Here is a 10,473-nt window from a genome sequence, read left to right on the forward strand (position 1 = left end):
GCGGCTACCAAGAAGTGTTTATTCCATAGCCGATATAAATAAAAGGATAGTGAATTTGAACAAAATAGCAAAAGATTAGTCTAGGTTCGGAAATTTATAAGCCTTCAGGTGTTGAGAAAACGTTTAATATATATATGGAAGCTAAGTTTGAATGATTCTTCGCTGACACTTGACGTTAAAAGATATACACCCGATCATAAAACGTTGAAGACGGCTTTGAGCAAAGCTTGGTGAATGTATGTTGTGCAGGCTATATGTATGATAACAATTTTGTATTGTTTTTATCGCATAATACGTTTGATTTTCCTTAACTATACGCATAAGCTATATTTTAATATATTGCACAGCTAAAATGACTATTGCACGGTCACATGCAAACTATTGATCACCTGCTACGTTTCGGAATTTGTTCAAGTGCGAAATATTGAACACTTGTGAAGTTTCGAAATTAGTCCTACCTTTAAAAGCGTCTAGGTCACCCAGATGTCACTACTGCCAAGCGACTTCAAGGCCTACAGAGAAGTCGGTATTTCAGTGATCCTAAGTTTGTTTTAGTAATTATATAATAAAACAAGTATAAACATGGGATGTCTGTGCAACAGTCCAGAATATTTCACACGAGGTACTGGTAATCGACCACTGTTCTATTGTACGAGGCCGAAGAAACCTATGATATATTTGTATGATAGTATTTCGTGAATTTCGTAGACGCATGGGTGATAAAATGCATATAAGAAATAGTATTAAATCATGTTCTTGTTTAATATGCTTATGCCAATTTAGATTTTCCAAACGTCCAGTCTGGAATTACACAACGAAAATGTCATTTGCTGATATAACTTCTCCAACAAAAAATTAAGTCAAAAACAGCTTTGAAAGGAGCCTTTCGATTGGTTGAAGCTTCCAATAAGGACCTCCCAAGAGAGACGAAAACACCAAGTAGGGAGATTATTTGTTTATTACATCCGGGCAATATCATATAATTTAATCGATATAAATGCACCTTGAACTGCGGCGTGTTGCCAACATACACGAAAGGACACGCCAGGGGGAAATTCTGCAATATATTAACACTCTAGTGTTTCGTTGAGCAGGTAAGTTTGCGACTTTCTGGAATTATGAATATTTTGTTCATAACTTATGTTTTAGGTAATATGTATGAAGCTGGCTACAGATAGTGACAAAATAGAAATGATAATTATCATAAAGCAAAATTTATATTGAGGATAAAAACATTACCAATGTCATCATGTTCAACTTATCAGTACATAAATGCTGTATTTACAAAAAGTAAATAAACATGGTTTTATACTCTTAAACCATGGCATGGTTTAAAATATTTCCCTCTAACCACGTCATCATATTGACCTCCAATGACGGATGCATTACACGTCGTTTAGCGTTTCGTACATATAATTATAATATTGACATTCATAATGTGATAATCTAATGCAGTAGTTTGGAGCCAGCAATTTTATCATTTTAAACAGTTTCTTTAGGATTTCCTTGACGTTTCTGGGTGTATCAACGATACAGCATCAATGCAATTTGACGAAAATAGTACAAAGACATTGAAATAAGGAAGTAGCATGGTTATACAGCAGTTAATTTTAAAAAGAAATATTCAAGGCGATAAATAAATTTCATGATATGGATTTTTTCTTACGCTATAGTGACTTCATGTAAGCATGAAGTTGTATACATGGTGATGTAACAAAGGGTTATTAATCAATGTATGTAATGATAGTGTGGGTATTAAAACAATAAAAATTAAAGTCATCACGCTGTTTAAACTATGACAAAATAACAAAGAAAAAAAACAACAAAAACAGCCGAGGTACAACATAAATTGATCGTGATACGATAAATCAAACACAAAGATAACACCCAAAAATGCAGCATACCCGGATTGACATGACAGAGGACTACATTACCATATTAGGTGTTCAGTTATTTTGGGAAACTCCTCCACTTTTCATCACCGTATTACCAATTAAAGTTGTGCAGTATACAACTCAACACGCGTTTTCAATCTAATGTCTTATATTCAAAGCATGAAAATATCAAGAAAATGTCAAAATGCTACCTTTTTAACCTAGCATATTATCAGAGTAAACTATATCAATATCCAACTTTCTGTACAACCATCTTTGCGTTTTTCCAAAACCGGTAATAACTCATATCACATAAACTTGACATGTTGAAGTGGATGCGCGGTCTTGTCAGCGACAATCTGTGTAGCGGCAGACCGGAATCAAGTGTGTTCAAGATCACATGTATACACCTTCAGTTGTTTAAGCACAAACAAGTGAGAAATGAACAAAAAGCTCTCGTTAAACAGTCAAATTTCACCTTTTTGCTGTTTAATATTGCACTGCAATTAAAAAAATAATAATATGATACTGCTCGGAAAAAATTCACGTAAATCCATATCAAAGTTCAAAGACATTGAAATAAAGAAGTAGCTGGTTATACAGCAGTTAATTTTATAAAGTAATATTCAAGGCAATAAATAAATCTCCAGATATGGATTTTTCTTACACTTTACCAACTACATGTAACGCATGAAGATGTATGCCTGGTAATGTAACAAAGGGTTATCATTAATCCACGGATGTAATGACAGACTATAGTGTGGGTATTAAAACAATAAAAATTAAAGTCAGCACGCTGTTAAAACAGCCAAGGTACAACACAACGTGATCGTGATACGATGAATAAAACAAAGATAACATCCCAAAGAGCAGCATACCCGGATTGATATGACAGAGGACTACCTAACCATCTTAGGTGTTCAGTGTTTTTGGGAAACTCCTCAACTTTTCATCACCGTATAAGTTACAGAACAATTAAAATTGTGAAGTATACAACTCAACACGCGTTTTCAATCTAATGTCTTATATTCAAAGCGTATGAAAATAATAAATTGCCAAATGCTATCCTTGAAACCTGATATATTATCACAGTAAACCATGTTCAATTCTCACTATCCAACTTCCTGTACAACCATCCTGTGTGTTTTTCCGAAACCGGGGCATGACTCCTATCACATAAATTTGAAGTGGATGTGCGATCTTGTTAGCGACACACACCGCAATCAAGTGTTCACATTTATATAACTTCACTTGTTTAAGTACAAAACAGTGCGAAATGAACACTTAGACAGTGAATTTCACATTTTTGTTGCTGAATATTGCATTGTTATTGTAAAAAAGAAAAAAGAAAGAAAAAAAAATAAAGGATTAGAAATACAATATAATGAAATATTCAATTTGCATGTTAAATTGGAAAACTATGTTTTCCGTCTATTTTGAAAGTGAGGAATCCAAATAATCAGTTTCTCTATTATATCATCATTCGGTTATATCTTGTATACTTCGGCGAGAAATATGAATTCTTCAGAACAACCTCCCATAAAAACCGTACCACCACTTAGAGGATATACCATTACTTAATCTGTTCTTCCACAATTAGTAATATGGTATACAGTTATAACTTTTATGACGAGAAAACATTGATTTATAACACAAACGTGTACAAAGCACACATGTAATTTTTTCTTTCTATAATTCCATGACTTCATCCGAATGCAAGATTGTCATAAGACTTTGTGAAAAAAATGCACAGAAAATGAGAACTAATGTTGAAAAGCCTTTCAAACAAGAATGTTTCTAATAATGATGAGAGTTCGCGTTTTGTTCTGTAGGAAAGAAAGTATCCATTTCATTACATTTCCTATTTTCTAGTTCAAAAATGTGTCTGCCTATTCCTGCAACAGTCACACCATAATTAATTAACTACGATGTCTAATGACTAAACATAGATTATTGAATATTACTTTATAGTATAAATACAATATATAAACAAATAAATAAATACAAACATATGAATAGATAAAATAAATAATCACTTAATAAATGAATAATAAATAAGAGTTAATAGTACACTGTATATATACGGAGTTAACATTATGCTATGATATTGTATCAAAATAAGACACGCGGTTTGATCAATGCCATATGAACGTTATTTTAGATTTGTTTTATTTCTATGCACAAATGCATTTTTGTAGGAACATGTAATTTAATCATTTTATGAATATATAGCGAAACGTACTTGTAAGGTGTTAATCTGTCTGATACAGTACAAGGATTTAATATTTCATTTATTTGATGGAGGAACGCTCTTCTTAAATGTTGAATATTACTTATAGCTGTTTACTATAGCAAAGAACGCAGTAATCTTAATAATAAAAAATATCAATACATGTATTATGTATCACAAGGGCGAAAAAGTCTAAGGACATAACGTCATGTACAAAATTTATTGCAGCTGTTAAGACGACAAATTACATTGGAACGTTTGGTAGATATTTGGGATACATAAGCATTGAATATAATTAGTCTGCCTTAGTTGTCCCATCATTCATTTATCCCTAAACGCTGGGATTGAGTGAGAAAACACCAATATCGACTGAGCATAAGGTTGTAGTTTGATAATAACACCGATATGTGATTTGTCAATGCACTATCACATTAAAATATTATCAGCTGGACATAACATTCCAACAGGAATCATACTCCCAATGGTCTATCCATTTCGCCAAGTAATGTACATATCTAAATGTGAACATGAATCGGTATTTACGTTTGACAAAGAAATATATTCAAACATACCACTTTACTTACACGAGTCGAGACAAAATGCAAGGAATTTTCAATATATTAGTAGATATTTAGAGAAACTAATTAAATTGATTTTAAATATTTTTGTATCAAACAGTGCTCCTCCATTGTTAAATGTTTTTAGTTCTTATTACAAATATGTTTTGCATAAAATATTGTAAAATTCTATAACTGTACACCATATATCATTGCTACCACTTGTTACGCCCCTTAGTGTGTCAGTGATATCAATAAAACCTTGGAAGCCAAACGTTCAGCGATAGGACCAGTATGTTGGACATGTGTACCTAGGTATGGCTTCCCGCGGCGTTAACAAACAAAGGAGGATTTTTTTCTAACTAGAGTGTATTCACCTTGCTGGTAAAACTTATCTATTTTAAATGCCTAATTATGTTGAGATTCCCTCATCAGTCGCCTTCTGAACTCATGCATTAAGAATTGATATATAATCAGGTTCCGACCAAAATGTATGCAATAGAAGAAAACAAAAAAATCATATGTGTTGTTTGACAGTTAGTGCCGCCCGTGAAAATTTATTTCCTCTGTCATCTGTTTGCGGTATTAATTTTAGTTATTTTATAGCAATACCATAAATACGACATATAAAAGGCCGTTCTATCAACAAAGTCGATGTCATAATGATACTTATAAACGCCAAGAGGTTATTTATGTGTGATGGTGTTCAAATAAAACGATATCATTTTATGGATATTTTCATCAAATCTTGGGCATAGCCCTGTCCGTAGATTTTTATGTTCTGGGTGGGTTTCGTTCAGATTTAAAAAGAAATATATTTAATGGGGTCCGTCTAGATGAAGAGAAAGATACAGTGAATAATCTCTGTCAATAAAGGAGAATTATTGCCCTACTCATTTCTAAATATACAGTAACAATACAATTGATTAAATTACGACGTCACGTTTTAGTGAGTAGCAGGACGTTTAAAACAATGAACCTATCGTTAAAACTTTTTAAAGTTTATCAAGCGATTTTTCAAAAATTAAAAACGAAGTGTAGTTAAGAGTTAAGGGACAAAGAAGTCAATTCCAACAGTTTGGTTTGGTTTGGTTTATTTTGTTTAACGTCCTATTAACAGCTAAGGTAATTTAAGGATGGTCTGCCGTGCGTGCGACATGCATGCGTGTGGTGAGTGCGTGTGTGTGTTTTGGGAGGCTGTGGTATGTTCGTGTTAAGTCTCCTTGTGATAGGCCGAAACTTTTGCCGATTTATAGTGCTACCCCACTGAAGCATACTGCCGAAGACGACCAGCATCACACCCCACCCGGTCACATTATACTGACAACGGGCGAACCAGTCGTCCCACTCCAAATATGCTGAGCGCTAAGCAGGAGTAGCAACTACCATTTTTAAAGACTATGGTATGTTTCGGCTAGGGAACAGAACCCAAAGCCTTCCTCACAGCGGCGAACGCTCAACTAAAGGCCAAAAGTGAGGCATTGTCAAGGGAGACATTAGGAAGAAGAAAGTTGTTAAGAAAAAAGAGAAAAGATAATATCCCAAATTTAGTCGCCTCTTACGATCATGCAATTGGGGCAGCAGGTACAATTCTTACGTCCTACCTGCAGGGCAGCAATTCCAACAGCGTGGACAATGGAAGGTGTAAAATTTTCGAGACAACCACCCCATGGATCATGGTTGTTTTTTCAACTTCTATATATAGTACACTTACTGTATCCTATTGTATTTCTAGTACTGTTTATATATCATGTGATTGTGTTTGTGTTCTTTGTGTCTTGATGAAGGGGCGGTTTACCTCGAAAATTTGACATCTTTCATTGTCCACACTGTTGGAATTACCTCTTTGTCCCGTATTAACATTTCAAGTAGTTTGTATCCTGAAGACATACGCTTGCGAGGATCCTGTGGTATCTAGAACATTAACGTGTATACTACTTATTTGACTCATATATATTATTTCACGACTTGTGTCCTTATTGGGCCTCAAATTCACGATAAAAGGCACCTAATCGTCTAGTCAAAACAACCTGCAGATTATACTATCACACCACATCCTCGTTTGTTTGTTAGCTGTTTTTTTTAACGTTTTGATGGTACGGTAATGGTCGACCTGAACCCTGACATGATCTTTATGACAAATCGTTGATAAGATGCTAAAAATAGCTGGGTCGCTATAATATATGGATGCTAGTGGTTAGTCGTACACATATTAGATAATCATAATCAGACAGTGCAATTACGACTGGAAATCCACATCTATAATTTTCAGATGAACAGCACATGCATAGTGCTTTTATATTTGTTTCTTTAATACTTTTTCTTAAAATAATTAAATATATAACATATCAACACAAAGGAATACAATGTTATGATTCGTGGCCTAACCGGGCCTCGAATTCACAATCTATATATTAAAAAGATAAGCCCACGCCGTTTCCAGACATTAGCTTTGATACTAATTCAGGAAGTTGGATTTATGTATCTACAATTTTAATATAGTTATGTGTTTTTGCAGTGGTTGATATGATCTCACCGAGTAGAGGAAGGCTGTGTTGCCATGGGGTTTACTTCCAGTTGAGTGTACTGCTCTTAATGAGTACCATGGTATACGTATACCTGTATACCACCTTCAACAAGAAGGCGTATTATATCGAAAACATCAATAAGAGCACACTCCGTGACATCCAGAAATGGTGGAAACTACAAGAAAGCTGGCTAAAGATAACTTGGGGTGGCCGCTCCCAAATCGCCACTGCAGATAATGGTCATGGATCCAGTGAAACGGACGTCTCGACAAGGAAAGCTAGCTCTGTAATAAAAACGGTAAATGGGTCAAAATGGAATTCCCCGTCGCCTCAGAACATTCCCAAACCGATAAACATTTCTAAACATAACAGTGTCAAGTATAAACCGAAATTAGTTCTGACATTGTTTACATCCTGGAGTACCAAAGAAGAGAAATACAACTGTCATAACAATACCATCCGTAACTGGATTCAATTTAAACCGTTAATACAACCGATTCTCTTCACCAATGAAGTCTTGTTAACAATGGAGGCAGTGAAAAAAGGTTGGGACGTACTTCCGGTTCGAAAGGCAGGGGAAGGTGTACCAATTCTGAAATATATGTATCAAGATGCCAGAAAGAGATACGATTCCCCGTTCTATGCGTATTCTAATGGGGATATACTCTACACTCGTTCGCTGATCGACACATTACGGGCCGTTGTGAATTCCTCATATATACCAAGATACAAACCAATCATGATCATTGGTAGACGAACAAATGTACAAAATGTGACGTCAGAGGAAGCTAGTTCAGAAAGTCACGTAAACAAGACGGCGAATATTCGCGGTAAAGTATTTACAGCATGGGGTGAAGATTATTTCATGACATCGGCTAATTATCCATGGATGGAAATACCGGAAGTTGTCATTGGCCGGAGGGCTTACGATAACTGGTTGGTATCGAACGCACGGAAACAAAAGCATGTCACCATAGATGCAACTAATACGCTTGTTGCCCTCCACCAAACTACCAAGTCAGGCAACAACGAGGGGTTTAAGGCCAACCATCCAAATTACAACCACAACCTGCTAAGTCGGATGTACCGCGAGTTACACTACGGCGCAGGTCTCACGTCATGCGCAGAATACTACACACGTTACCATATTGACCATGAGATACAAATTCTAACACGCAATCTCTCAAAATCCTGTTTCCCTGTGTGATTTCCGTTTTTGCAAGTTAATCTGTTAGACAAAAATAGTAAGAAATGAAATGAATCAGATAGTGACCTATTATCCACTGTTGGTAAAGTTTTTGAGCGTGTTACTTTTAAACATATCTATAACTATTTTCTAGAGAACTCATTGTTTTATAAATACCAGTCTGGTTTTCTACCTGGCCATTCCACCGTATATCAATTGGTAGAAATGTATCATAATATTTGCTTATCGCTTGAAGAGAAAAAACATACCTGTATTGTATTTTGTGATATTTCCAAAGCTTTTGATCGTGTCTGGCATGAAGGTCTATTAGTAAAATTAAAATCATATGGAATAGGAGGTGAACTGATCGTTTGGTTAAAAGATTACTTACATCAAAGGCAGCAAATGGTATGCATTAATGAGTCTGTTTCAAAATTGAGCTCAATTGATGCCGGGGTTCCGCAAGGTTCTATCCTAGGGCCTCTATTATTTTTGATATACATTAACGATATAGCAGATATTTTTTATTCAGCTTCTCGTCTTTTCGCTGATGACACCTCTCTTCAATGTTCCTCCTCTTCTTGTATTCAAATTCAAACTATTCTTAATAGAGATCTTGAATCTCTAAATACTTGGGCCAAAACCTGGCTGGTCACTTTTAATCCCGATAAAACCGATGTACTTTTTATCTCGAATAGAAATGAAAATATTAGAGCTTGAATTTGACGGAAACATTTTAGACTTTACAGATAGCCATAAGCATTTGGGTGTTACTTTAAACTCTAGTGTAAAATGGGGGGATCATGTAGAAGCTATATACACTTCTGTTATGAAGAAAATAAATGCTCTGAGAAAATTGAAATTTATACTAAGACGAGACGCTCTATTGAGAATTTACCTAACTTTTATTTTACCAATCTTAGAGTATGCTTGTGAACTGTGGGATGGATGTACTAATTTAGAATCTGAAATGTTAGAAAAAGCCCAACTTGAAGCGGCAAGAATTATCACGGGTCTTCCATCATATGCAAGTGTTTACGCCTTACAATTTGAAACTGGTTTAGAAACTTTGTCTGCTAGAAGAAAGAGGAGAAAACTTCAACTTTTGTATAAGATGCATAACGATCAAACTCCAGAGTATCTTTCGTCGTTACTTCCCTCTACTGTTCAAGATAATGTTAGGTATCCATTGAGAAATGTAAATGATTATAGAATCCCATATTGTAGATTATCGTCAACTTCCTCTTCATTCTTACCGTCTACGCTTCGTTGTTGGAACTCCCTTGAAAATTCTGTCAGATCGTCGGATTCTCTTAGCATTTTCAAAAATTCTTTGAAGCCTAGAAAAATCAGATTTCTCCTCCTCCTCCCTTCTTTGGTATCGGTGGCCGCAAAATTAACATTAGTCACACGAAGCTTAGGCACCAGTGTAGTTCTTTAAATTATGATTTATTTCGAGTGAACCTTGCGGAAACTCCGAGCTGCTCGTGTGGACATTTGTGTGAGAATGCTTATCACTTCTTCTTTGAGTGTGGCCGTTACATTATTCAGAAGTTAAATGATTTAAATTTACATGTACCCTTAGATTTAGACTTTCTGTTATATGGTAATCAAGAAATGTCTTCTAATATTAATTCTGAAGTATTCTTATGTGTTCAACATTACATAAAGGACAGTAACAGGTTTTAAGAAGTCAATCGATTCATATTTTAAAGTAAAACGTGTATCCATTGTGTCTTAAATGAGAATGTTTATCCTTACAACTTATTTGTTATATGCGTTATACGTTATTGAATGTATTCCATTGTGCCCATCCATTAATTCTCTCTCTCTCTCTCTCTCTCTCTCTCTCTCTCTCTCTCTCTCTCTCTCTCTCTCTCTCTCTCTATAAAAATATATATCTATTATTCAATACTAAATATGTATTTTATTGCATTTTGTAATTATTTATATGTCATTGTGTTAGGAGAGGGCGTTTATAAGTTGTAATAACTTGTGCCCAATCCTGTTGTAAATTTGTTTCAATAAAATACGTTTAAACTCAAGTGACCTGTGCCAACTTTAGTCACACCTAATACTGTGAAAACGTTACAGGGCA

Source organism: Pecten maximus, chromosome 7, assembly GCF_902652985.1.
Source record: "Pecten maximus chromosome 7, xPecMax1.1, whole genome shotgun sequence".
Lineage (NCBI taxonomy): Eukaryota > Metazoa > Mollusca > Bivalvia > Pectinida > Pectinidae > Pecten > Pecten maximus.